The sequence below is a fragment of the Triturus cristatus genome, chromosome 7, assembly GCF_964204655.1.
Source record: "Triturus cristatus chromosome 7, aTriCri1.1, whole genome shotgun sequence".
Lineage (NCBI taxonomy): Eukaryota > Metazoa > Chordata > Amphibia > Caudata > Salamandridae > Triturus > Triturus cristatus.
The window spans coordinates 600,122,302-600,148,376 of NC_140590.1; the positions used below are offsets into that span (position 1 = coordinate 600,122,302).

The window sequence follows — 26,075 nt, forward strand, 5'->3', positions numbered from 1 at the left end:
TGGCACCTGGAATCCTCATGAGTCTCTGAGATGCTGTGTGCGTGTGCTCTGTCTAGCCTGAGACCTTTGAAGGAGTCGCCTTGTTATTGTGTGCACCGGAATCCTAGGGTGTCTCTGAGACACTGTTTTCTTGTGCTCTGTCTAGCCTGAGACCCTCGAAGGAGTCGCCTTGTCATAGTGTGCACCGGAATCCAAGTGAGTCTCATCGATGCTGTGTGTGGGTGCGTGGTGCACCGTGAGACCTTCGTGAGGATTTGCCTTGTCGTCGTGTGCACCGGAATCCAAGTGAGTGTCATCGACGCTGTGGGCGGGTGCGTGCTGCACCATGAGACCTTCGTGAGGAATTGCCGTGTTATCGTGTGCACCGGAGTAAAGTGAGTCTCAGCGGCACTGTGCGTGTGATCTTTGTGCAGCCTTAGACCTGTGTGTGGAATGCCCAGTGACCGTGCACTCGAAGAGTAAGGAAGACTAAGCGACGCTGTGTAGGTGTGCTTTGGGGCAGCCTGAGATCTTCGTAGCTGAAGCGGCCCGGACCGGCAGTCCTGGAGCAGCTCAGTTGCTGGCCCGAGCCGCCGTTGCCATTTCACAAAGCTGTATTGGAGGCCCGGCCACTAGACGAGGAGAGGATAGTCAGTTCGCGCCCCCCCAGGTAACGTGTGTCGACTCCTAGGGCGTAAACATACCTTTCCGCAGCGCCGGATCCGGCGTCTTCTCGGCTCTTGCTCTCCTGCCTCCGACAGGAATCAGGAAGTCGGGCTCCCTCCCCTAAGCCAATCACAACACTGCAAGCAGCAATGTGATTGGTCGGGACGCCGCCCAGCCAGGGGCTAATGGAGTGGCCATTTTCTGCATGCAGGCTGCTATGCAGCCAGCATGGAGAAGGGCAGAGTGCGCATGACTGGTTTGGGGCGGCTGAGAGGGCCGACCAAACAGTCTTTTCTCACTCTAGAGTGGGTAAACCACTTCTCCCCTGCCCTGCTCAAAGAGCAGAGCAGCACCGCCCACCCGCATGCCTGCAATGCGCAAAGGAAACATAAAATGGTAATAACTTTTAGTAATTACCATTTTATGTTTTGGCATTCTTGCACTGCAAGAAAGCAGTAGAGCGACGCTCCTCCGCCCTAGTGGAGGAGCTGCCCTTGGTGAAGCAGAACTTAATCCTTAACAATTGTCATTCTTGATACAGACTCTCCCAAGGCACTTAATCAGTGTTTGGTGAACCTCTTTGTCAACTTGTAAATACATAAACATTCTGGACCTAATGAGTGTGACAGAATTTTCTTCCTTTCTTGGCTTAATCTGTTCTCCTCATCTACAACAACTAAATAGGTTGGAAAATATGTTTTCCATCCTGTCCATTTATGAATGTCCTCTCCTGGTGTAGATAGAACATACCTTTGGAGGAATACCAGTAACAGCTTGTGCATACATTCTGCAAGATGTCAGACGATGGAGACAATACTTTATAATACAATAAAATTGTTTTAATTTATAATACAACTCAGTATTTGCTTGTACTATTCAACATGAGTTGAAGCGCTGACATACTATTTATGCTTGGTTGTTCTAATGATTACACAAAAACGTTATGTGCATTTTCTTAAGGTAGGTTTCTCCATATGTAGAAAGGTGACTATCCGCAATGAAAACCTGGGCCAACTGTGTTATGTGCATTTTTGAAAAAATACATTATACTCTGAAAAATGGCACTTTCCAATTGTGCTAGTTATTCAAACAATCCAATACTGTATTCATTGATAATTCCTATGTGGTGCACAAATGATTTTCACGTGCTGCGCTTCAATAATTGTTGCCTGGATTGCAAATGGCTTCCATGCATAGGATTACTTACAAGTTTAAGTGTGTTTGGCTGACTTACGTTGCTTGGTGGCGTCTGAATATCTCTAATCCTCCTTGAACCTTTGACTGCCTAGAAGATAGTAGATTACACCATGCTATTGTAAATGCTCAAGTCATACAATATATCAATGTGGGTGTGTTGGATAATGTTAAAATGGATTTGCTTGTTGTTGCAAAACCAGTGTCAGCAAATATGTGTAGGATCCTCTGTTTCACACTCCCACAAAGTGCAGTGCAGAGACATAGTGGTCTTCCTTCTCCCGGCTACTCTTCAATATATACATGCTCCCCTTGGCAGGTACTAGATGACCACTAGGTACAAAGCCAAGACCCAGATTTACAAAGACTTTACGTCGAGTATGCGTTTTTTAACGCAGACCAGACACAAAGTCTACTGATGGGTTTTACAATCCAATGCACATCGTGATGTGCGCTGGAGTGTAACTCAAAATAAGGCAACACAGGGTAATGCACTGCCTGACGTGACTCTGCATTAAGGAGGGTGTTTTATGGGTGGTTCATGGACTTTCCCATGTAGCCACCCATGGGTTTTAAAGTAAACCCCTAACTTGGAAAAACTGTAGACAGAGATTTGCACCAAAGTCCTGCATCTCCCGAAATCAGATGTACCACGTTGACATGTTTTCATTTCTTCTCATTTGTTCCTCTTTACATATGTGCTGCATTCTAAAGCACACATGCAAATAGGAGAATGCCTTAAAGCATAGTTTTTGTACAGGAAGGGTCTGCTTCCTACACAAAATTATGCTGACCACAATGCAGACACTCTTGCACTATGGCATATGGGTGCCTGCATTGGTACATCGATGCCAAAAGTGTGCCAGCGCATGGAGAGACCAGAACTGTGCCACTTCATTGTAGATATGATGCAGTTCTGCTCTTTTCCATTCAAGCAATGCAGAGAAGCAACTTTACCTACCGTCCTGTGTTGCATGAACTCTTTGTATATTTGGCACCAAACGCACGGAGGTAACACACAATGCACGTGTGCTTTGAGAACAGCATGAAGTTCACCAGCATTGCTGCATGTCTAGATCACATCTATTTTGAACAGTGCCATATTTTTAAATGAATGAGTGCCAGTGCCCAAAGCTCTGCCCTGAAGCTCAGGACTGGTGCAATTAAATGTCACTACACCCAATACCATAGCTGTGTAGTCTTTAGTTAACCTTCCGCATCTTCACTCCACTACCAGATACCGCCTTCCCATTTACCTCCCTCCCCCAATTTTCTCCCTTTGTGACTGCTTTTCTGTCTTTCTTTTTGGCTTTGTGTGTTTTTCCCTTGCTTGCTATCGAAATGTACCGGTGGCAACCACTGGCTCAAATTAAGCATTGCGTTAGGATGAAGAAAAGATGTATTTCTCTGAATAGAATAAAGACTGAAATTCTTGTTGTAGGCAGGGCTGGGTCAGAGTCACATCCATTAAACTGGCCTTTTTAAATGGACTCCATCCCACCTTTCCCCAACAGTCCGATACCTGCTGATTATTTACAATTCAGAGTTCAACATCATCTTACAAACCAAAGCATGGGCCAGGGTGACCAACTTTCAACTATGTTTGTCATGGTAAATCCTGCAGCACCTCCAAACTATCCATCACAGTGCATTGGCATGAGGTCTAGCCATTGTAACGTATTCTACTCTGCCTGCAGCCGCTGAAGGATTTCCATGTTAAGGTAAGCGCGAAGGCTCACCATTGACTTCCTATTGATTTAGGGATCAGGTTCAAAACCCCACAGTAGAGGCTGGATTAATAATTTGGTGGCAATATCCTACCAAATAGTAAACTATTGCCTTGTTAAATTGCAGTAGGCTTCTTATGGTTAATGCCTTAGGCAGCACCAAAAGAACTTTGAAGTCAGGAAACCAAAACGTTGTTACTAAAGCAATATAGTAAAAGGGTAAAATGTTAATCAGAGAAAGAATGCAAACACAAAGGGATTAGGAGACATGAGTTATAAAGGTGAAAAGTCAAAGAGCACCAATAAGCATCATTGGAGGTCTGAGAGCATCGGTGACCAGGTCCAAATTGAAATTGACAATTAAGTCCCATGTAGCTGTGGGATATTTTTATCAGTGCCGCTCAGTGGCTGCTCATCCATATGGGCGTTTGGGCACCGCCCCACTGCTTTCTCGCAGTGCGATAAGCAGAAACATAAAATGGTAAAAACTACCATTTTATGTTTCTGCTTCTCGCACTGCGAGAAAGCAGAAGTGCCTGGTTGGGGGCAGGAGGGTGGGCGGTCCTGCTCATGGGCAGGGGGGAGTGGCTTGCCCACTGTTGTACGTACTGACAGTTTGGTCGGCCCTGGAACCGACCAAACAGTCCGTATCCACAACAGTGAGTAAGCCACTCCCCCCTGCCCTCGAGCAGGACCGCCTACTCTCCCTTTTTAGGTGTCGGCTAGCATGTCTGCACATATGCGCAGCTCACTCGGCGAGATTTGATGATTCGGAGGGAATTCTGTAAAGGGCTTCAAGCCCCGCCCCCCTTTCCCATTGGCTGGCGTCACCGTTTATGCTAAACGGTGGCCAGCCATTGGGAAAGAGCACTTTGTGACGTAGACTTTTCCATTTTTAAGACGGCCCACTTAGACGGGCTCGTCTGACTTCCTCCCGTCGCAAAAGGTTTCTTATCTTTATGGGGCCATTTGTTTCAAACACATGGCCCCATAAAGACAAGCTCCGCCGCGTGTTTATTTTTGCATCTCGCTAAACCGTGGCTGCCTGGCGAGCACACACTCCAGCCATCATAACCCCTCTCCTCCACTACCCGACACCCCCCGCGACCTCCCCCGTATCGGACAATGAAACCGACGATAGTAAATTTTTCTGCTGCAAAACCGGAATCGCAGGTAGCTTTGCCATTGCACCTCACTGCACTGTGTATTGCTACAGTTATACCAATATTTCTCACCTGGAGTGTGTCTCTCTCTTGCAACGTTCACTAGTGTTTTCTACTGTTTATATAATGTGTAACGTAACTGGTGCTCATGTAATGCGCTCTGCCTGGCGAGCGCTTGTTTCCCACAGTCCCCGGGCCGCGCACCGGGGCCGGGGGGAGTGAGAACTCTGCCCCAGGATCCCGCTGGGCTTACTGCTAGGAGCAAGGTGAGCCTGAGAATCCCAGCGCCCCCGCTGCGCAGACTGTAAACACGTGTGACGGGGGAGCTACAGGCCGAACAACCACCCCTGTGCAGGGCAGCAACGTCCAGGATGGGCTCGAGAGAGCCAGGCAGCTGTCTCCCAACACTCCAGCCATCATAACCCCTCAACCTCCACTACCTGACACACCCCCCGCGACCTACCTGTCTCGAACAACGCAACCGACAATAGTACATTTTGCTGCTGGAAAACCGTGATTGCAGGCAGCTCCGCCAATGCACCTCACTCCACTGCGTATTGCTACAGTTATACCAATATTTCTCACACGGAGTGTGGCTCTCTCTTGCAATGTTCACTAGTGTTTTATACTATTTATATAATGTGTAACGTAACTGGTGCTCATGTAAAGCGCTCTGCCTGGCGAGCACTTGTTTCACACAGTCCCTAGCAGCGCTCCGGGCCGGGGGGGGGTGAGAACTCTGCCCCAGGATCCCTCTGGGCTCACTGCTAGGAGCAGAGCGAGCCTGAGAATCCCAGTGCCCCCTCTGCACGGACTGTAAACACGTGTGACGGGGGCTTTACAGGCCCGACCACCACCCCTGTTTTGGGCAGCGACGTCCAGGATGGGCTCGAGAGAGGCAGGCAGCTGTCTCCCAACACTCCAGCCATCATAACCCCTCTCCTCCACTACCCGACATGCCCCCCGCGACCTCCCCCATCTTGGACAACTCAACCGACGATAGTACATTTTGCTGCTGCAAAACCGGGATCACAGGCAGCTCCGCCAATGCACCTCACTCCACTGCGTATTGCTACAGTTATACCAATATTTCTCACACGGAATGTGGCTATCTCTTGCAATGTTCACTAGTGTTTTCTACTATTTATATAATGTGTAACGTAACTGGTGCTCATGTAAAGCACTCCAATACCTTCAGGTCGAGTTCGCGCTATATAAAAACGCAAAAAATACAAAAAAAATGTTTAAAAGTGCTCATCTTAACACTGCTTTGTCAATGCACGTCACATAAATAATGCCTCGTTCCACTATAAGCATAACGTAGGGCATAAAAAAGTCTTCTCGGCCTCTTCACTTCAGTAACTTCTTTCATACGTATAATCAGTTCCCTCAGAGCTCTCCCAAAGCACCTCAGTTTACAACCTCAAAATTCTACCGTATAGAGAACACTCAGCTCCGCAATCAATCAATCAATCAATCAATCATGGCATTTGAGGGTCTCAAGGTGATACGGGAGGGGGGAGGGGGAAGCTGCTACTGTTGGAAGAGCCAGGTCTTGAGAACTCTTCTGAAGGTCAAGGTCAGAAGATCTTTGGTCTGCCGCAGGCGGATGGGGAGGGTGTTCCATGTCTTGGCGGCGAGGTGGGAGAATGATCTGCCGCCGGCGGTCACTCTTCGGATGCGGGGGACGGTGGCGAGGGCACGGTCTGCAGAGCTGGCGGGTGGGGTGTAGAGGCTGAGTCGGCTGTTGAGGTATGTTGGTCCGGTGTTGTGGAGTGCCTTGTGTGAGTGGGTGAGGAGTTTGAAGGTTACCCTCTTGTTGACAGGGAGTCAGCGTAGGTCTCTCAGGTGGGGTGTGATGTGGCTGCGGTGAGGAATGTTGAGTATCAGGCGTGCGGAGGTGTTCTGGATGCGTTGAAGTTGTTTCAGGAGTTTGGCCGGGGCTCCTGCGTAGAGTGCGTTTCCGTAGTCCAGTCTACTGCTGACGAGGGCCTGGGTGACCGTCCTTCTTGTTTCGGTGGGGATCCACTTGAAGATCCTGCGAAGCATGCAGAGGGTGTTGAAGCAGGTGGAGGAGACAGCGTTGACCTGCTTCGTCATGGAGAGGGTAGAGTCGAGGATGACCCCTAGGTTGTGTGCGTGGTCGGTGGGTGTTGGGGGTGTTCCTAGTGCAGTCGGCCACCAGGAGTTGTCCCATGCCGAGGGGGTGGATCCGATGATGAGGACCTCCGTCTTGACCGAGTTCAGCTTTAGTCGGCTGCTCCTCATCCAGTCGGCGACGGCCTTCATTCCTTCGTGGAGGTTGGTTTTGGCGGTGTGGGGGTCCTTGGTGAGGGAGAGGATCAGCTGGGTGTCGTCGGTGTAGGAGATGATGTTGAGTTCGTGCCATCGTGCGAGTGGTGCCATGTAGACGTTGAACAACGTTGGGCTGAGGGATGAGCCTTGGGGTACGCCGCAGATGATCTCGGTGGCTTCGGAGCAGAAGGGGGAGGCGGATGCTCTGTGTTCTGCTGGAGAGGAAGGAGGAGGTCCAGTCCAGGGCTTTCTCTTGGATTCCGGCGTCGTAGAGGCGTGTTCGTAGTGTGCGGTGGCAGACTATGTCAAAGGCGGCTGACAGGTCCAGGAGGATGAGGGTCGCGGTTTCTCCATTGTCTAGCAGGGACCTGATGTCATCGGTGGCAGCGATGAGGGCAGTTTCGGTGCTGTGGTTGCTGCGGAACCCAGACTGGGACAGGCCCAGGATGCTGTTCTCCTCGAAGAAGCTGGTCAGTTGTTTGTTGACGGCCTTTTCGATGATCTTCGCCGGGAACGGGAGCAGGGAGATGGGTCGAAAGTTCTTGAGGTCCTTGGGGTCCGCCTTGGGTTTCTTGAGTAAGGCGTTGACCTCTGCGTGCTTCCAGCTCTCCGGGAAGGTCGCTGTCTCGAAGGAGATGTTGATGGTTTTCCAGAGATGGGGTGCGATGGTGCTGCTGGCTTTGTTGAAGATGTGATGTGGGCAGGGGTCTTCCGGGGATCTGGAGTGGACAGTGTTCATGATCTTGATGGTGTCGTCGTCGTTGATGTTGGTCCAGGAGATCAGGTGGTTGGTGCGGGTGGTGGTCGTGAGAGCGGGGGTCTCAGTGGTTGCCGGGGTGGTGACGGTGTTGAAGCTGTCGTGGATGTCTGCGATCTTGCGATGGGAGAAGGTGGTCAGCGAGTCGCACAGGTCTTGTGAAAGTGGGATGTTGTTGGTGTTGGAGCTGGGGTTGGAGAGTTCCTTCACGATGTTGAAGAGCTCTTTGCTGTTGTGTGCGTTGTTGTCTAGGCGGTCTTTGAAGGAGGTCCTTTTGGCGGATCTGATGAGGTGGTGGTGTCTGCGGGTGGCATTCTTGTGGGCGGTGTAGCTTTCCGGTGTTCGTTCACGGATCCAGGTTTTTTCGAGTTTTCGGCAAGTTCGCTTGGAGGCCTGGAGGTCTTTGGTGAACCAGCTGGCTTTCTTGCTAGTGTGGGTGTTGGAGGGCTTCTTGAGGGGGGCGAGGGTGTTGGCGAAGTCATTGATCCACTGTTTGAGGTTGCGTGCGGCGGTGTCGGGGTCGGTTGGATCTGTGGGTGGGTTCCGGGCAAGGGAGGTGGAAAGCTGGTCTTCAGTGACTTTGCTCCAGCAGCAACATGGCATCTGTTGGATGCGGTGGTGTGTGGTGGGTTTCTGGAAGGTGAAGTGGATGCAGCGGTGATCGATCCAGTGGAGCTCGATGATGTGGTTGAAGGAGACGTGGGAGCTTGCAGAGAAGATGGGGTCAAGCGTGTGGTCGGCGGAGTGGGTGGGTATAGTGACGAGTTGTCTGAGTCCAAGGTTGGCGAGGTTGTCGATCAGGGTGGAGGAGTTGGTGTCGTTGTTGTTCTCGAGGTGGAAGTTCAGGTCCCTGAGGAGGATGTAGTTCGTGGAGGCGAGGGCGTGTGTGCTGACGAGGTCGGTGAAGGAGTAGCTGAACTGTGCTCGTGGTCCGGGGGGTCTGTAGATGAGGGTTCCTCTGAGAAACCCACAACCCTCCTGAGGCACAGCCGGGAGCGAGAATTTAGCGAGCATTGTAGAAATTGACTTTTAAAATTTGTGTATACTTGTGTTTTTAAAGCGATTGCACTTTACCTGAATAGACTGCTAGAAGCCTCCCCAACAGCGAGTCTTGCGCTGGGAAGGAGAGTACACAGGAGCTCTGTCAGGCGCCATCGGCCACGCCGAGCAGAGGGACACGCCCCCCTCGAGGCCACGCCCCCTTCCTGATAGTACATCTGCAGCGCTGAAACTCGAGCGCGCCAGAAACCCACAACCCTCCTGAGGCACAGCCGGGAGCGAGAATTTAGCGAGCATTGTAGAAATTGACTTTTAAAATTTGTGTATACTTGTGTTTTTAAAGCGATTGCACTTTACCTGAATAGACTGCTAGAAGCCTCCCCAACAGCGAGTCTTGCGCTGGGAAGGAGAGTACACAGGAGCTCTGTCAGGCGCCATCGGCCACGCCGAGCAGAGGGACACGCCCCCCTCGAGGCCACGCCCCCTTCCTGATAGTACATCTGCAGCGCTGAAACTCGAGCGCGCCAGAAACCCACAACCCTCCTGAGGCACAGCCGGGAGCGAGAATTTAGCGAGCATTGTAGAAATTGACTTTTAAAATTTGTGTATACTTGTGTTTTTAAAGCGATTGCACTTTACCTGAATAGACTGCTAGAAGCCTCCCCAACAGCGAGTCTTGCGCTGGGAAGGAGAGTACACAGGAGCTCTGTCAGGCGCCATCGGCCACGCCGAGCAGAGGGACACGCCCCCCTCGAGGCCACGCCCCCTTCCTGATAGTACATCTGCAGCGCTGAAACTCGAGCGCGCCAGAAACCCACAACCCTCCTGAGGCACAGCCGGGAGCGAGAATTTAGCGAGCATTGTAGAAATTGACTTTTAAAATTTGTGTATACTTGTGTTTTTAAAGCGATTGCACTTTACCTGAATAGACTGCTAGAAGCCTCCCCAACAGCGAGTCTTGCGCTGGGAAGGAGAGTACACAGGAGCTCTGTCAGGCGCCATCGGCCACGCCGAGCAGAGGGACACGCCCCCCTCGAGGCCACGCCCCCTTCCTGATAGTACATCTGCAGCGCTGAAACTCGAGCGCGCCAGAAACCCACAACCCTCCTGAGGCACAGCCGGGAGCGAGAATTTAGCGAGCATTGTAGAAATTGACTTTTAAAATTTGTATATACTTGTGTTTTTAAAGCGATTGCACTTTACCTGAATAGACTGCTAGAAGCCTCCCCAACAGCGAGTCTTGCGCTGGGAAGGAGAGTACACAGGAGCTCTGTCAGGCGCCATCGGCCACGCCGAGCAGAGGGACACGCCCCCCTCGAGGCCACGCCCCCTTCCTGATAGTACATCTGCAGCGCTGAAACTCGAGCGCGCCAGAAACCCACAACCCTCCTGAGGCACAGCCGGGAGCGAGAATTTAGCGAGCATTGTAGAAATTGACTTTTAAAATTTGTGTATACTTGTGTTTTTAAAGCGATTGCACTTTACCTGAATAGACTGCTAGAAGCCTCCCCAACAGCGAGTCTTGCGCTGGGAAGGAGAGTACACAGGAGCTCTGTCAGGCGCCATCGGCCACGCCGAGCAGAGGGACACGCCCCCCTCGAGGCCACGCCCCCTTCCTGATAGTACATCTGCAGCGCTGAAACTCGAGCGCGCCAGAAACCCACAACCCTCCTGAGGCACAGCCGGGAGCGAGAATTTAGCGAGCATTGTAGAAATTGACTTTTAAAATTTGTGTATACTTGTGTTTTTAAAGCGATTGCACTTTACCTGAATAGACTGCTAGAAGCCTCCCCAACAGCGAGTCTTGCGCTGGGAAGGAGAGTACACAGGAGCTCTGTCAGGCGCCATCGGCCACGCCGAGCAGAGGGACACGCCCCCCTCGAGGCCACGCCCCCTTCTCGCCCTACAATAATGTGTATGCACAGGAAGCGCAGCGGACGAGCGCAGCGGGCGCGACGATTGCGCGCCTAAGGCGCGCATAAGGCAAGCTCGTCTGCGCTCGTCCGCGCCGAGTCCGGGCCAAGGGCCACATCCCCTGGACAAATAAACCACCACATAGGGCCACGGAAATACTCAAGTGAGGAACTAAAATGTTGGAGACCTACCACCTTATGCCCCAAGATAGAACCACATACAGAGGGCAAGAAATGTTCGTCATGTCCACTCACTTTCGATTTTCTTCCCGCCAAAAATATGGCTAACACCGGGATACCAAAGCACAGAAATTATAATCTGAAAGTCGGTCTGATCAATACAAGGTCACTGGTTAAGCACAATATACAAACGTCCGAATTAATAAACGGACAGAAAATAGATATATTATTCGTCACTGAAACATGGGCAGACGAGGCATCAGATGCTGACCTAGCCTTAGCCATTCCAGACGGATACTCCCTCTCCAGAGTTGACAGAAAAATTAAACGAGGAGGAGGGATAGCGATTATAGCTAAGGATTCATTGAAGGTAAAAACCTCAGACAAAGGTAATACCGCAGACTGTGAAACATTGTCATTCCAAATAAAGATCACAGATAATTACACTTTTAATGGAATACTAATATATAGACCACCCAGTGCGAAAACCCCCTTAATCGACTTACTAAGCCCCTTTCTGGAATCAAGTGTGACATGTCCCGACTATACCATCCTAGGTGACTTTAATCTACACTTAGAGAAAAAATCAGACCCTAAGATAGCAGCATTTATTGATGCTATGGCTAACTTTGACCTGGAAAACAAAGTCAACATCGAAACTCATAATGCTGGACATACACTAGACGGAATTTTCTCGTCGTGTCAGAACCTACACAATGTAGAGACTCTCCCTATCCCATGGACTGATCATAAACTAGTAACTTTTACGCTAGAAATTAAAAAGGAGACGGGAAGACCAGTGGACATTATTAGGCAGATAACATATCAGGACTGGTCTAAAATTGACAACCAGGCGTTCAAGGAGAAACTCCAAATATCCTACCCCACATTGGACGATAACTGTAATACAGCCTGTAAACAATTTAATGAGTGGATAGATAAGGCAGTCAATTCGGCTATCCCTCAAAAAAAGGTAACTGTGAAAAGAAAAACCCCATCACAACCCTGGTTCTCAGATGCGCTAAGAACACAAAAACAAATTTGCAGAAAAGCAGAGAAAAAATGGAGAACCAAATACGACGCCCACCTCAGACAAGAATATAATGTCACATTAAATAATTATAAAAAATTAATAATTGAAGAAAAAGGTAGATACTTCACTAATAAAATTAATGAGTCAAAAAACTGCAGTAAAACTCTTTTTGACACTGTCAAAAAACTTTCAAAGTTTGAAAACAATAATCAGGAAGCACTGTCATCGGAATTCTGCAATACACTTGGTGACCTCTTTGTTAACAAAGTCTCATCAGTATACATCTCCTTTAAAAATCAGAACAGTGAAACTCTGGAAAAAGATATATCCCACTCAATTAATTCAGAAACTCAACAAGACCTAATACCAGCCTTTAGTTTCACACCCCCTACAGCTGAGCAGATACAGAAAGAAATCCTTACCTGCAACTCAGGTAGCCCAACAGACCCCTGCCCACCCCGAATAATGCAGGCTTGCTCCATTGAACTAAGCCTGGTGTTGGAAAAACTATTCTCCAAAATTATCATTACCAACACCTTCCCTGACGAATGGAAAATGATATCCATTAGGCCACTGCTAAAAAAAACCAATCTGGACGGCGAAAATCCTAACAACTACAGACCAATAGCCAGGATCCCTTTTGCCGCTAAAATTCTGGAGAAACTGCTAAATAAACAATTATCCCAACATCTGATGGACGGAGAATGGCTAGACCATTCACAATTTGGTTTTAGGGCGGAGCATGGAACAGAGACAGCCTTGATCACAGCAGTGGAAGAACTCAGGACAATAATGGATAACGGATCGAAGGCCGCATTGATATTACTTGACCTATCGGCGGCCTTCGATACGGTTAGCCACGAAATCCTCATAACACGGCTAAAAACAGCAAATATTCATGAGTCAACCTGTGCTCTTATAGCCTCATATCTGGAAAATAGAACATTCTCAGTTGAATCAGGAGAAGCAAAGTCTAATCTGTTCAGCTTGCCATGCGGAGTTCCGCAGGGATCATCGATGAGCCCCACGCTTTTTAATTTATATGTAGCCCCACTCGCGCAAATAATAAGAAGTGAGGGATTCACCCCTATATCCTACGCCGACGACACCCAAATTGTGGTGTCAATAAATAAAGAGGTACAAGACACAGCAGCAAAATTCCAATGCTGCATGACAAAAATCAGCCAATGGATGCAAATGAATTGCTTGAAATTAAACGGCGATAAGAGTGAAGTATTGATACTAGGTGGTGACACAAACATATGGTCACCTTTATGGTGGCCCACAGATATGGGAAGATGCCCAGATTCGTCGGAAAAGGTAAAAAACCTAGGAATAATGCTAGATACTAACCTCTCATTTGACGCTCAAGCAAGCAAACTAGCATCATCACTCTGGTACATCCTGAAAATGATAAGAAAAATACTACCTTATATACCGCATGACTCTCGGAAAACAGTGGTGACGGCATTGGCCTTGTCCAGATTGGATTATGGAAATGGTCTATATGTCGGAGCAAGGAGGAAAATTCTTCTTAAATTACAACGCCTGCAGAATGCAGCAGCGAGGCTGATATTGGAAATTCCAAAGTTCGAAAGAGTAAGCCACAAACTTAAGAGCTTGCATTGGCTCCCAATTGCAAGTAGGATAGAATTTAGGTCATTATGCTTGGCATACAAAGCAATAAATGGAACGGGATCAAAATTTCTAAAAACACACCTACAACTGTATGAGCCAAATAGACTTCTGAGATCCGGACAAAGGAAACTCATAAAAGTACCCAGATACAGAAGAACAAACTGGGGAGGCAGAAGCTTCCTAGTGCAGACGGCAAAAATGTGGAACCAATTACCGCTGGAATTGAAAAACAGTCCATCTCTGAAAACCTTCAGAAAGGTAGTCAAAACATGGCTTTTTGCTAAACAGCCCTAACTACATACTTAGGAGATAGTGGGAATCTCAGCGCCAAGACGCCTTTTGGCATTCGCGCGCTATACAAATTGAAAAATCAAATAAAATCAAATCAGGGTGGTGTTGGGATCGGTGTGGATCTGGAAATGCAGGTGTTCTGCGGTGCTGAGGGTGTCGTCGGTGTTGGTTGAGACTTTGAGAGAGTTCCTGTGGATGATGGCGATTCCTCCTCCTACTCCATTGGTGCGGTACCTGTGGGTGATTTTATAGCCTTCCGGGATGGCTATGGCGATGTCGGGTGCCGAGGAGGGGTTCAGCCAGGTCTCCTTCAGGAAGGCCACGTCTGGGGTGTTGGAGTCCAGTAGGTCCCAGAGTTCCACGGCGTGTTTGCGTGCGGAGCAGGTGTTGAGAAGGATGCATCTGAGGTGGTTGGGTTCTTTGGTTGGTGCGTTGGCGGGCCAGATGCTAGTGAAGCTGCAGTTCCGGCAGGAGAAGGGTCCTTGGGTGTGCTTCAGGGTGGCCAGGCAGCAGGTGCGTGATCGGCCGGCGTTGAGTGCGTGGAGGGTGCTGGAGTCGTAGCAGAGACAGGCGTCGTGACGTTTGCGGGGTCCTGGCGCTGGGCGCGGTCCAGGCACTGACGGGCGCCGACGGGCTTGCCTTAGGCATGCCTTCGGCGCGCCAGCGGCGCGCCTGCTGCGGGCGGCCGTTCAGCGGCCGCCATATATGGAGAGGAGGGAGGGAGGAGCAGCTGGGAGGCGGGAGGCAGGAGGTAGGGGCAGCGAATGGACAGTCAGGGGGGCGGGGACGCAGGAGACGCAGGGGACGCAGCGATGTGAACGGGAGCGGTGGACGGCAAATGCGCCTCACTATAATTCCTTCTGCTGTTAATATACTGTGACCACACACTGGTCATAGAAAGACCTTCACGTTTGTGCGTACACTCTACGCTCTGCACGGTCTGGGACTTCCATTCTGGCTCTGGATAATCTATACTGCACTATAAGGATGAAGCACTCATGGTGCGCCACGCCTCACTGCTGATCATTATGGCCGATCACACTTTACATGGGTACAGTTGGGTGGATACATCCGTGAAGAATTCCTTCTCTAAATTTGTGATCCAACCAAACTAACGCTTCTTTTACACTCTCGATGTGATGTTGACATGGGGATCTGCACTTAAATTTCTTTTGGGGGTAGTGGTTTAGCGGCGACACCCTTCATACTCGCTCTTAAGTTTATGTGCGAGGGGGCTTTTCATCAGCCTATCAAGCAACATATGGGGGTTCTCTTCTTTCTACCCCGCAAGCCAGTTTACGTGTGTGGTATTTTACAACACGTGTGCCCTTTCAGTCATCTTGAATCGAGCACAGGTACCTTCTTCTTTCCAATTTAAAGCAGTGATTGGGCGTGATACTCCTAACACGTAGACCATGTAAAAGGCTTCCCTCTTACAACCTCACTCGAAGCAATGTTGTGTAAATTTCCTCTTACATTTTACCCGAAGCAATTTGTTAGGGCCCATCTAAGCAATGTTTGGTGTAAGGAGCCCCCCTTCCCCAGGAGTGTGTGTGTCTGAGGCTCCCTCTTCCAGCTCCCCAATTCTCCATTCCTCCCTGCAGTTTGGCTTGATGTCCGACTTTGAAGCAGGGAAACCAGGTTTGAGTCTTGGCAGGAGACTAAAACATCTTGTGATTCTGGGTAGATCACATAATTTCCCCGTTCCTAACAATGAATGAAAGAGTCCGTCTGTGATACAACTATACCCCAAGTTCGCATTATATAACACAGTACTGCAAAAAAAAAAAAATTACCACGCGCACATTTTGAAAATCCGATTATGTCTGGCATTTTATTAAGTTAAATCCATTTGCTTTGCTATACAATACCATTAGCAAAGCAAATGGCTTTAACTTAATCAAAGGCGAGACCTATTGCTTTTTTAATGCTTGTTCTCTAGTAGGCTGTTGCATGCAGCCTACATAGAGAAAATGGCGTGCCTGGGGCGCTCTCCCCTGCGCCTCACCAATCACAACGCTGCCATTGCAGCATTGTGATTGGTTTAGGGTAGGGGAGGGAGGCTGCCTGATGGCTGCTTCGGTGCTGCTTCCTGTTCCTACAGGCACACGCGGGACCCGGCTGCAGCATTACACCGTCTAGGAGCGGAGGCCAGGAAGCGCGCACGGTACCCGGTGGTAAGGTAAGTAAAGTTTTTTTTGTTTTTTTTTATTTCCCAACCAGCAACCTCAAATCCCTCCCGCCCCCTCCCCCCCACCCACCCACCCTTCCACCCCCAAAAGGCAGCACTCGGAGATGCCACACCATGGTATAAAGAAAACGAATCAGCGGTAAAATGAATGAGCTGAAGGCTGTCTTTTCTGTTCGAAATAATCAGCTGTCTCATAACTTATATGTTACGACGGAACACCAGTATACATTCTGCGTCCGTTTTTTGCTCTGTGGTGTCCTCTCAATTGCGGGTGGTGGTGGTATGGGTGTGTACTTTTAGTGCGTGTATTGTATTATACTGTGTTAGAAAACTAAATATCTCTGGCAGAAACAATGTAGTCTCTTTCAGAAGTAGCTAAGAAACTCCACGTGCAGTTTATTAGTCAACTTGTAACTGGCCGTTTCTTTATTTATGTCAATTTCCACGTTTGTATATTTACAAGCGGTATAATATTCATAAGTAGAGGAAAGGTTCTGGAAGATTCTCGATAGAGTTGAATAGACGCAGAAGGGTTTCGAAGTGTTTCAGATTCTTGATACTCTCGGGGAGAGTCTCCATCTGGTTATCACTTGTATTCAAAAGAGTTAACGTTTTCAGTTGACAGACTTGAGCTGGAAGGTCCGTGAGGCAGTTATGGGCAAGGTGAGGACTTCGCAATTTCTGGAGCCTGGCAAGTTCTACTGCAGAGAGGCCAGGAGGGTGTTGCACAGTGCGACCCTATTCAAATTCTCCAGACAGACTATCTGAGGAGGGAATGCCTTCAGGCTGTTGGAGTCCATGTAGAGGACGGTCAGATTTCGTAAAAGCCCGAATTCTCTTGGTACGAGGCCCATCTGAAATGACAGACCGCTCTCCTTCTCTGGGTTTATCAAACACCTTTATCACCTCGAGGCCAAATAGCCCCAGAGGCAATGAGATAAGCTGCTCCCTTTGATTTTTAGCTGCCTCTTCTTTCCAGAGATGGGCCTGTCCTCAGGTAGGTACTCCTACCACTGTAGGTGTGAAATATGGTGACTGACGGTGAGGTATCCAAATAAAATGGCCTAAATATCATCTAGCAAATACATTTAATGCAGCGGTATTTTGTAAATTACATTTAAGTCACAATATTTATGTCAAACGCTAGTTTTGTTAAAGGTATTCTGACCTACAACAATCATGAGAACTCAAGTTACAGGAGAGTAATATGTAGACTGACATCTATGTGGTCTGTTGTAATGGCCATTGGGTAATGGTTCTTTAGACACTCTGTTGTGATAATTGCGGCGATTCACTCTCTTTGTCCTAACGCTTCACACCATTACAAGCCTGTGTTTGGTATTACAAGATGATGCAGTGGTAACACCGAAACTATTCCCTTTATTTCGCACATGCCACAATAATTCTCTCAGATATTTTCCGCCGGTTGCTCCACACCAGTAAAGGTTGTAAAACCAAGTACAGAACTTTAAAGGCTGCAGTTGAACATCCACTTTCTTACTTGGTGCTGCACAATTACCAGGCCCATACGCTGGAATGCTGTGTGTGCACAAGAGCCCGGTGTGTGTCCTCGTATGTGCTAGTGCTGCTGCTGGCATGTGCATCTAAAGTTGGGACGAGGCTTGATGACTGTTTTTATGCCCCACAAGCTCAGTTTTTCCTGCGTCCTTGACCTTGTGTCCTGGGCAGTCATCTTCCTGAGCTCGGTCCCTTTTCTGCTGCAGCTGTCCTTTCTATGAGATGGGAGGCTCAGAGCTCTGCTGACCAGAATGGGAGTTGCCATTGCCGATGACGTGGCTCTGACATCACAGATTGTTGTATAAAATACAAAACTGTGCGCCTGTCTAATGTGACACACCTGATCAGGTGTATGACTGTATGTGAGCAAAAAGGAGAATAGGAGAACAACAGAAAAGCAAACAAATATGAGTCAAAATACGCAGATAAAGAAAGTGTGAGATAAAGGTACAGAGTAAGATCGAGTGTGGGGTGTTAGAAATCAAAATGAACACAAAGAAAACTTAAAAGCAATAAAGTGGATGAGGTTAAAAGGAAAAGCATGAAAAGCTAACACCAAGAGTGAAAGCTTGAGACAATTCAGAGCTAAAAGGTTTGCAACATAAACAAAGGTGAAAAAACAGTAAAAGAGAAACACCGAGATGTGGAGAGAACGATCTAAGAAATATTAAGGGAGAATGACTTTACCCCTGCTCCCCAGGCAGTGCCTTTTAGTGGCGGTCACAGGAGCTATGCGCGATAGTCTGAATTTTACCATCTTTTTACGCCCTACTTATAGCAAAGTTCACCGGCCTCCCCTGGTGCCGCTCCCTGCCATGCACCAAACAATGCGGGAGTAAGCATTCACTGCCTGCTCTCCGCCCGTATCTTTGGACATCGGTGGCGTGTTGTACCACCTTTATCTGTGTGTTTACAGGAGGGCGTTCTTGACTCAAGGGGCCGACGAACACGTTGTTTGTAATCACGTTTGTTTTTCTCCTGGTACGGGGTCCCATCCTCTTATCTCCCTGTGCCTAAGCCGCCTGTTGGAGAGGATAAAAAAACACGTTTCGTTTCAGTAGAATAATACTTCCCTGTATTCGAAGAAGGAATTAAAGGCTTTACGTTTGTTTCTTTGGCGACCAGACCTCGGAGTCCCTCCACAGCCGAGGAGGTTTCTACTAGTGCGGGTCTAGTGCGCCAGTGTAGGAGGCGAGTGGATCTGTGAGCGCGCCAGAGAGGCACATGGCATCCATCTTCAATGCTTGGGGAGTCAGGCCTGTGGTTATTGCTTCATGCGTGCGACTTCTCTGCTTGCTCTCTTTTGCTCTCAGTGAACAGGGACCAGGCGGCAACCAGGGCCATGGCGGAGCAGCGTCGCCCCACTGCTTCAAGGTAATGCAGAGGAAAAAGAAAATGCTAATACTGAAACGCGTTATTATCATTTCTTTTTTCCGTTCCTAGGTGGGGGAGGAGTGTGGCTGGCCAGAGCAGGGGCCAGGGGAGGAGTGGTTTGCCCACTCAGAGTGCTCATCGGTCGTCTTGGGCCTGCCAAACATTCATGCGCACTTTGTATGTTCCCCACCAGGCTGTACTACACAGGATGCAGCCCTGCCAAGTGTCACATATCTCGCTTTACACTAATGCATTTGAAGTTACTCTACCGCATTACCGCAAGTAAAAACATAGTCACGCAAATTAGCTATCAAAAAGACCACCTGCACCACCCCACGAAGAGGCGCACTAGTAATGTAATAAACAAAAAGCGGTCTGCCAGTGAGCTAAAATTGTCTTGCTCTACATGCACCTCTGACAATTTTCTCTCACAGTAGTGAAAAAAACCTGTTTAAATTCAGATCAAGTCACCGTGAGCTACTCGGGCTCTGCAGATCACTGGGCTAAACATAAACAGCAACAGTTACTGGCCTTGCGGCAGCAGTAGTAGATGGATCCATCTGGCAGCACCGACTTTGCCTCGTTTTACGACATCACACCTCACATGTCATAAAGCAACAACTTAGTTTTTCCTTGCCGTGCATGCTGCCAGTGGAAGAAATGCAGCCTGGGGCATTTCCGTTCTGTGTCCTGTCTTACCCAGTGCAGCCCCTCCTATTTTAACTGTGTTGGCCCAGGGGGAGAGAGGCCCGATTTAGCACTCAGCAGGCTCCAGCGATTGATCCCAGGGCCGGAAGCCGATGCTCATGAGGTTGCCTTCTCCACCAGAATTCTAAATCGATCACAGCCATATCAGGCGCTATACATCTGCCCATCCAGCAACATACAGAGGCGGGGGGATGGCAATGCAGCACGAGGCCGGACGGGAAGTGCCAGCCCCCGTTGTGCAGCCAGTCATCATCACAGCCTGCCAATGAGCGGCGACTCCTCTCCCCAGCCAGAACAGATTTCACAGCTTCTAACCATGGCGGTCGAACAAGGTACGAGCTAAGTCAGCTGACCCAAGTTCAGGAGGTTTTCTCCGCTAGTTTAAGGCAAGGACTGAAATCAACCTCATTCTTCCCCAAGTGACTTGTCTCCCAGCCCCAGTTGCACAGCAAGTCCCCTGCAGGCCCTGGATAGCTCAACAACTGAACTTCTCACATCTGACTACCACATGTGTTTGTTGGGGATTGGGTGGTGATGCACACAGTGTCTGTCCCATCATGTGCAAACATTTAATTAAAAGCACAACCTGGGATCACCAATCACCAGCTAGCCACACCCCTGTTAGATTAGTCCTCTACAACGCGCCCCCTCAGCTCTGCAGAGTCCTAACTCACAACAGACTGAGGCCCTGAGAGCCCGGTCTAGAGCCTGCCCAACGCAACAAGTGGCACACCAGAGCAGCACTCTAAAGCTCAGCAAGAAGCACTGTTAAGGCACCCAGAGGTAGTCAACCAATAAGTGCATAAGGGCAAGGCAGAGGTGGAAGTACTTAGTGGCACTGCAACATTTGAAAGGCTGCCAAGAGTGCTGGTAAGTAGTGGCCACGCCATAGTTTCTCAAGTTATGCTATGGTGGTGGGGGTGGTCATGATTATAATTGTAGAGTTAGGATGACCTTTCCTGCAGTATTTGCCACTAAAAGAATGGCCAGTTGGTAAGTGGCTAGTGGGATGAAAATGTACTAATCCCTAGGTGATCTGTGGCAGAAGGTGGCTGGGCTGATGACATCGCAACATCAGGAGTGTGTAATGGCTTTGGGAGATTTTCCCAATTTCTATACTGGCAGGGGGACTAGACTTCATTGCTTGATTTTGCTCAAAAGAAGGTGTCACTCATAGTCGTTGAAATGTCACTCATAATTACACTGACATTATGAAAATGTCACACATAGTAATCTGAAAACCTGGCAGCTATGAGCCTGGTGGGGAACATGTACAGGCTCCCTGTCCCCGTCTGAGAGCCGAACCATGGCGCTCAGACCAATCACAACTCTGCAAAGCAGAGTTGTGATTCGCTTAGGGGATCTTAGGGGAACCTATCACAATGCTGCATTGAAGCATTGTCAATGGCTTAGGAAGCCTGGGAGACCGTGTTCTTCTCCTGCGACGAGGACAGGCTGCAGAGAGGCGGCAGCAGACAGCCCGAGCAACAGGTACGCGTTTTATATTTTTTGTCTGTTTTTTAATTTTCTACACCCCCTCTCTTACCGCTGTCCCCTACGACCATTCCCTACCAGGAACCACTGCCAGATGCACAAAGAGATTTTGTGAAAGCAGTTCATGGGATTTGCAAAATCGCAGGGTTTGGGACCACAAAATGGCTTTTTGGTATGCCTTAATTAACCCCATGTCCTTATTTGGTAAAGTCTGAGAGTAGTGATCCATACTGAATCACAATTAGAATGGCTTGCTATTTGTTGCCTATTTGTGGTTTGTGTATGGTTTGTATTAGTGGTTTCACCTGCAATCAAAGTTGTAAACCACTGATAAGCTACTGGCAATTCAAAAGAGGTGGTAAGTGATTCACAAAGGGGAAGGTGAAGACTTGCAATACCTTCCCCTTTGTGAAACATGTCGGCAGCCTCAGAGTGAACAGGCAGTGGACAGGGGACCACTGCCTGCTCCAGACAATATTTTCCAAAACAGGATTTTTTTAAATAGCAGCATTGGTTCCATTAAGTTAATGCAAACACAGGCAACATTTTTTCTTTGATAATTAATTCAGCTGGTAGTGCTTTTCCTCTATTTGTTCTTTGTGTTCCATCTACATAAAAATCCAGTGCTAATAATTGGGTCTTAAAGTGTCCATTTATGGCAAGGTAAACCTTTTCAGTGTTTAAGTGTTAATTAGAGCCACTCTCAGCAAACAGTTGCTATTTGTGCAACTCCAGCCATAAGTGTTTGGGCATTTAATTCATAAACCGGGCCTCATCATACATACAAATAATGAATTGTGCTCTAAACTATGACTCTTTTTATCAATCATAAGTGGTGATTTGCAGTTCTGCTATTCAGTTGTGCTTCTGAAAGGCGCACTTGTCCATATGTCCCTATCTTGATCTATTGATGCACAATCTCCAGGCACTTCTGCATTTTTGTATGTGCAGTTTATTCCTGCTTTAGCTTATTTCACACGATTCATACTGCAAATGCATTTGTGTCACATTTTATTGAAGCAGTTTAACAACTGTACAAAGGTTACAGTGATTTTTTCCTGCCTCTGATCCCACTTGTGATAGTACGACAAACTTTTTCTCGGGAGAGGACAAAGCAGTGGCGGCTGTTCCATATGGGCAAATGAGCACTGCCCACCCCGCTGCAGCAAAAGCGAAAAAAAATGTAATAAACAGTGTTTAGAACCATTTTATTTTTTCGTCTGGCAGCCTAAACTGCGAGGGCACGGTGGGGCCATTGTTGCGGACTGGCAGTAGAGAGGAGTAGTGACAGCAGTTTAAAGTGCGCATGTCACTTTGGCCGGCTGTCTTTCGATGGCTAGCCTGACTTGCGTAATTTAAACCTCTTCAACACAAGCTGTCTGAGACAGCCAGGTGGAGAGAAGGCACAGGCGAACGAACACTGATCCAGCCCACGCCAACAAATCCTGGCACTTTTCTCTTGCTCATTAACGGCATGAGAAGAGCGACTGGATTAGTTAGGGGGCTTGCTTTAGGGCTCTGGATGACTCGAGAAGAACACCAGGCCCGGATGACATTCAGGCAGTTGGTAAGTAAATATTTTATTTGTTTTTCATATATTTAAATTTTATAAACAGCAACTAAATCGCTAACATGCATTACATTTACGTTTTAAAATTAACTTTAAAGTTTATCTTGAAATTGTCAATGTAATGCATGACAGCGATTTAGTGAGACCAAAATGACAAAAATCAGATGTAGGGAACTGGAGAAAGGACCTTTCAAAGTTTTAGATATTTTAGCCCCAAAATGCGCATAGCGGCAATCACAGGTACCTGGTCACACTAGACCGGGTCAAAGTCTAAAGTTAAGGCCAACTGCAATGGAGCACAGGCCGGGTAGAAGGGCCAGGTGTGGTCCCGTGAAAACGTTTACCTTCTGACTTCATGTTCAGCTGCAATTATAGATAAACCAGAATTCTTAGAGATAAGCGTAATAACCCTGTGTTTCTTCCCAGAAGCCTCAGAAGATGTAGCATCTAATACCCAATCTTTCCTCACGAGAAGAGCTTCTTTAAAACCGATCTTAGTCTCCTGAAGTAGGACCAAATCACCAGATAGACTCTTACGTAATCTAGAATCTTGGTTTGCTTAACCGGGTGATTCAAAGCCCTAAAATTAAGGGAAACTACATTTTACCAGTCATTTATATACATAAATTTTAATTAGTGATTATGTCTGGTGAAAGAGTATTATGACAATAAAAATAAAATTGACAGCTGAAGGAAGTGAAGCAGATGTCCCAAAAGCAGGGTAAGGATAGAAAAAAGGAATAAAGAGAAGAGGGATCAAATACACTCCAGAGAAGTCCAGGGCAACATCAAAGCCCAACCCCACCAGGGGATGTCTGTAAGAGACATATTGCATGGGGAACCAATGTGGATGAGCAACAGCGGTGATTACCCACATTGGTGTAGACAACTCTTGCATAAATCAAACCGCAGAGCAGCAGAAGAAAAGTCATTATTCCAAATACATAACCACAGCAGATACCCAGCTTGGGTATAACATTAGGCAGCAGAAGACTAAATAAATATAATTTAAATAGAGCATCTGCAGAGACATAACATTACATAAGCAAACAAATCCTCACTATAAAAGCATATAAATTCTACCTGTGCATATTTCAACCCATCTATGAATAACATTCAGATAAATATCAAGTTGGTACTTACAAAAATTATGAAATAACTATAAATTATCAAGTAATAGCAAGCTATGAGCATGAATATTAAAGATGCAACTCACAATAAATTATTATTAATAGTGGCACTGAGAACAGAGTGAAAATGGTGTATAAGATAATAAGAGAACATCATTAGATAATGACGCATTTCATTGGTGATCCGTGAAATCATTAATTAATAAATAACATGTAGACAAACTTCCATATAGAAAGAAAGCAATGGTAAAGTATGATATGTAAAGGAGAAAGGGAGAATACTCACCTATTGCAAAGGAACTATAAAGAAAAGTAAAGAGTTAAAAGGAGAGTAATATCATAAACCCCCAACAAGATATTAAAGAGAGATGGACTCCATGAAAAGTGATGTAAATGGAACATCCACAATAAGATAACATTTCATGAACAAAAAATCATAACTGTAACAGCATATAAATCCAGCTTATGCATACTTCAACCATTCAATAACAGATCATTCAAATAAGTTCCAAGTAGATACATGCAATTTATAAATTATACAACTATCAGATAAAAGCAAGCAAAGAGCAGCAATTAATAAACGAGTATCTCATAATAGTATACCTTAAATTGTGGCGTTGAGAACAGAACAAAAGAGATATATACAGTAAATTGAGATCAATGATATAGAAATAAACATATTTCATTGGTAATCAGTGAAGTCATTGAATGGCACATAACATATATAGAGGCCACCATAGAAAGAGAGAATAACGGTAAAGGATAAGAAGTAGAATGAGATACAGAATACTTACCTATAGTAAGATTCATAAGAAAATAATGTCAGAAGTAATACCAATGAATTAGAAGAACATTCCTTAATGGGACAACAACAGTTAGGTATATCAACTTTATATAAGACATATCTATAAAAAATATGGTCTCAGAAAAAATGAAATACATATTAGAGTACTATATGATACTGTATAAAATATCAAAATCTGTCTACCCAGAATATGAAGAATATCAGTACAAATACAGCAAGGTGTAATATATCCTTAATATCAAGCAGAAACACAACAGAGGCTATTATAATGCATACAATAGGAGCAGCAAAAGCAGAATCATATGTAATTGTCTAAAAACTTGAATATGCAAAAACATATCTAAGTATTATTCAGCAACAAAAATAAGATGGGTTTCTGGAAACATAGGAACGGGCCAAATCAACCTATACAGCTAACTAGGAACGAGAAATACCAGGTAGAGAGTCCGAGTCCATCTGGGATTCAGATTCGTTTTCCAAAAACGTAGAGAGATCTGTAGGTTCATAAAAGATCTGTGTATGACCTTTGAAGATGATCCGAAATCTAGAAGGTCCAGAGAATGCAAAAGAAATGCCCAAGTCAGTAAGCCTCCTGCGTAAATTGAGGAAGCTTTTGCGACGAATGACGGTATCTCTGGCAAAATCCTGTGAAATAAAGATTCTGTGACCTTCCCATTGAACCTTCTTGATCTTCCTCATTTGTGCTGAGATTTGATCAGTGTGTTGATGTCGCAAAGGTTTAAAAATGTATGGTCTTGGAGAAGACATATTCCTGGGTTTAAAAGTTGGAACTCTGTGAGCTTGTTCAATCTCAAAGACTTTTTTGAAAGAGAGCTGCAGGACCTTTGGGATCCAAGTAAGCAAGAAGTCAATTACGGAAGGAGCCGCATTTTTAAACCCCCCGGTAATCCAAAGATACGAAGATTACTTCTACAATTATGGTCTTCATGCTCTGTTAAGTCTCTCCTTAATGATGTAATGGAGCGTTCCAGGTTTTGGATGTGTTTTGCTTGTTTATTTGTATAATCTTCCACACAACTTATTCTCGTCTCAGCATTAGAAACACGTAGTGAAAGATCTTTAAGGTCATTACGAATTGCTGCCACCTCCACCTGGGTCATATCTGTATTGGTTTTCGTACTTTGAGCTATATCATGGACGGTAATAAGATTGAGCAATATAGCTTTTAGAGTTGAGGCAGAGATAGAACTACCTTTAGCCGGCAAATCTGTAATAGGAGAATAATGTTTGGAGCATTTCAAATTTCCTTTGGAATCTCTGTCTTTAGTGTTGCCACCCACACCTTCCGCCATTGGAAGTAGTCATAAAGAATCTTTAATTTAAACTGAGAAGAGCAGAGAGGGCAACAAGGACGAGTCCCCAAGCCACAAAGATCAAGGTGTATAATAATTCAGCACTGCTTCATCAATGAGCTATTTCTCAGCCCACC

The 26,075-nt window shown here is 46.8% G+C and overlaps 1 protein-coding gene and 1 pseudogene across 2 annotated transcripts in view; one reads left to right on the forward strand and one right to left on the reverse strand.

The window, feature by feature from the left end:
* Window positions 1–26,075, forward strand: part of HLF (HLF transcription factor, PAR bZIP family member) — a 311,511-nt gene that overhangs the window by 149,890 nt on the left and 135,546 nt on the right. The window lies entirely within an intron of this gene.
* The window catches only part of LOC146810184 (uncharacterized), a 72,375-nt pseudogene continuing 62,800 nt past the window's right edge, over window positions 16,501–26,075 (reverse strand).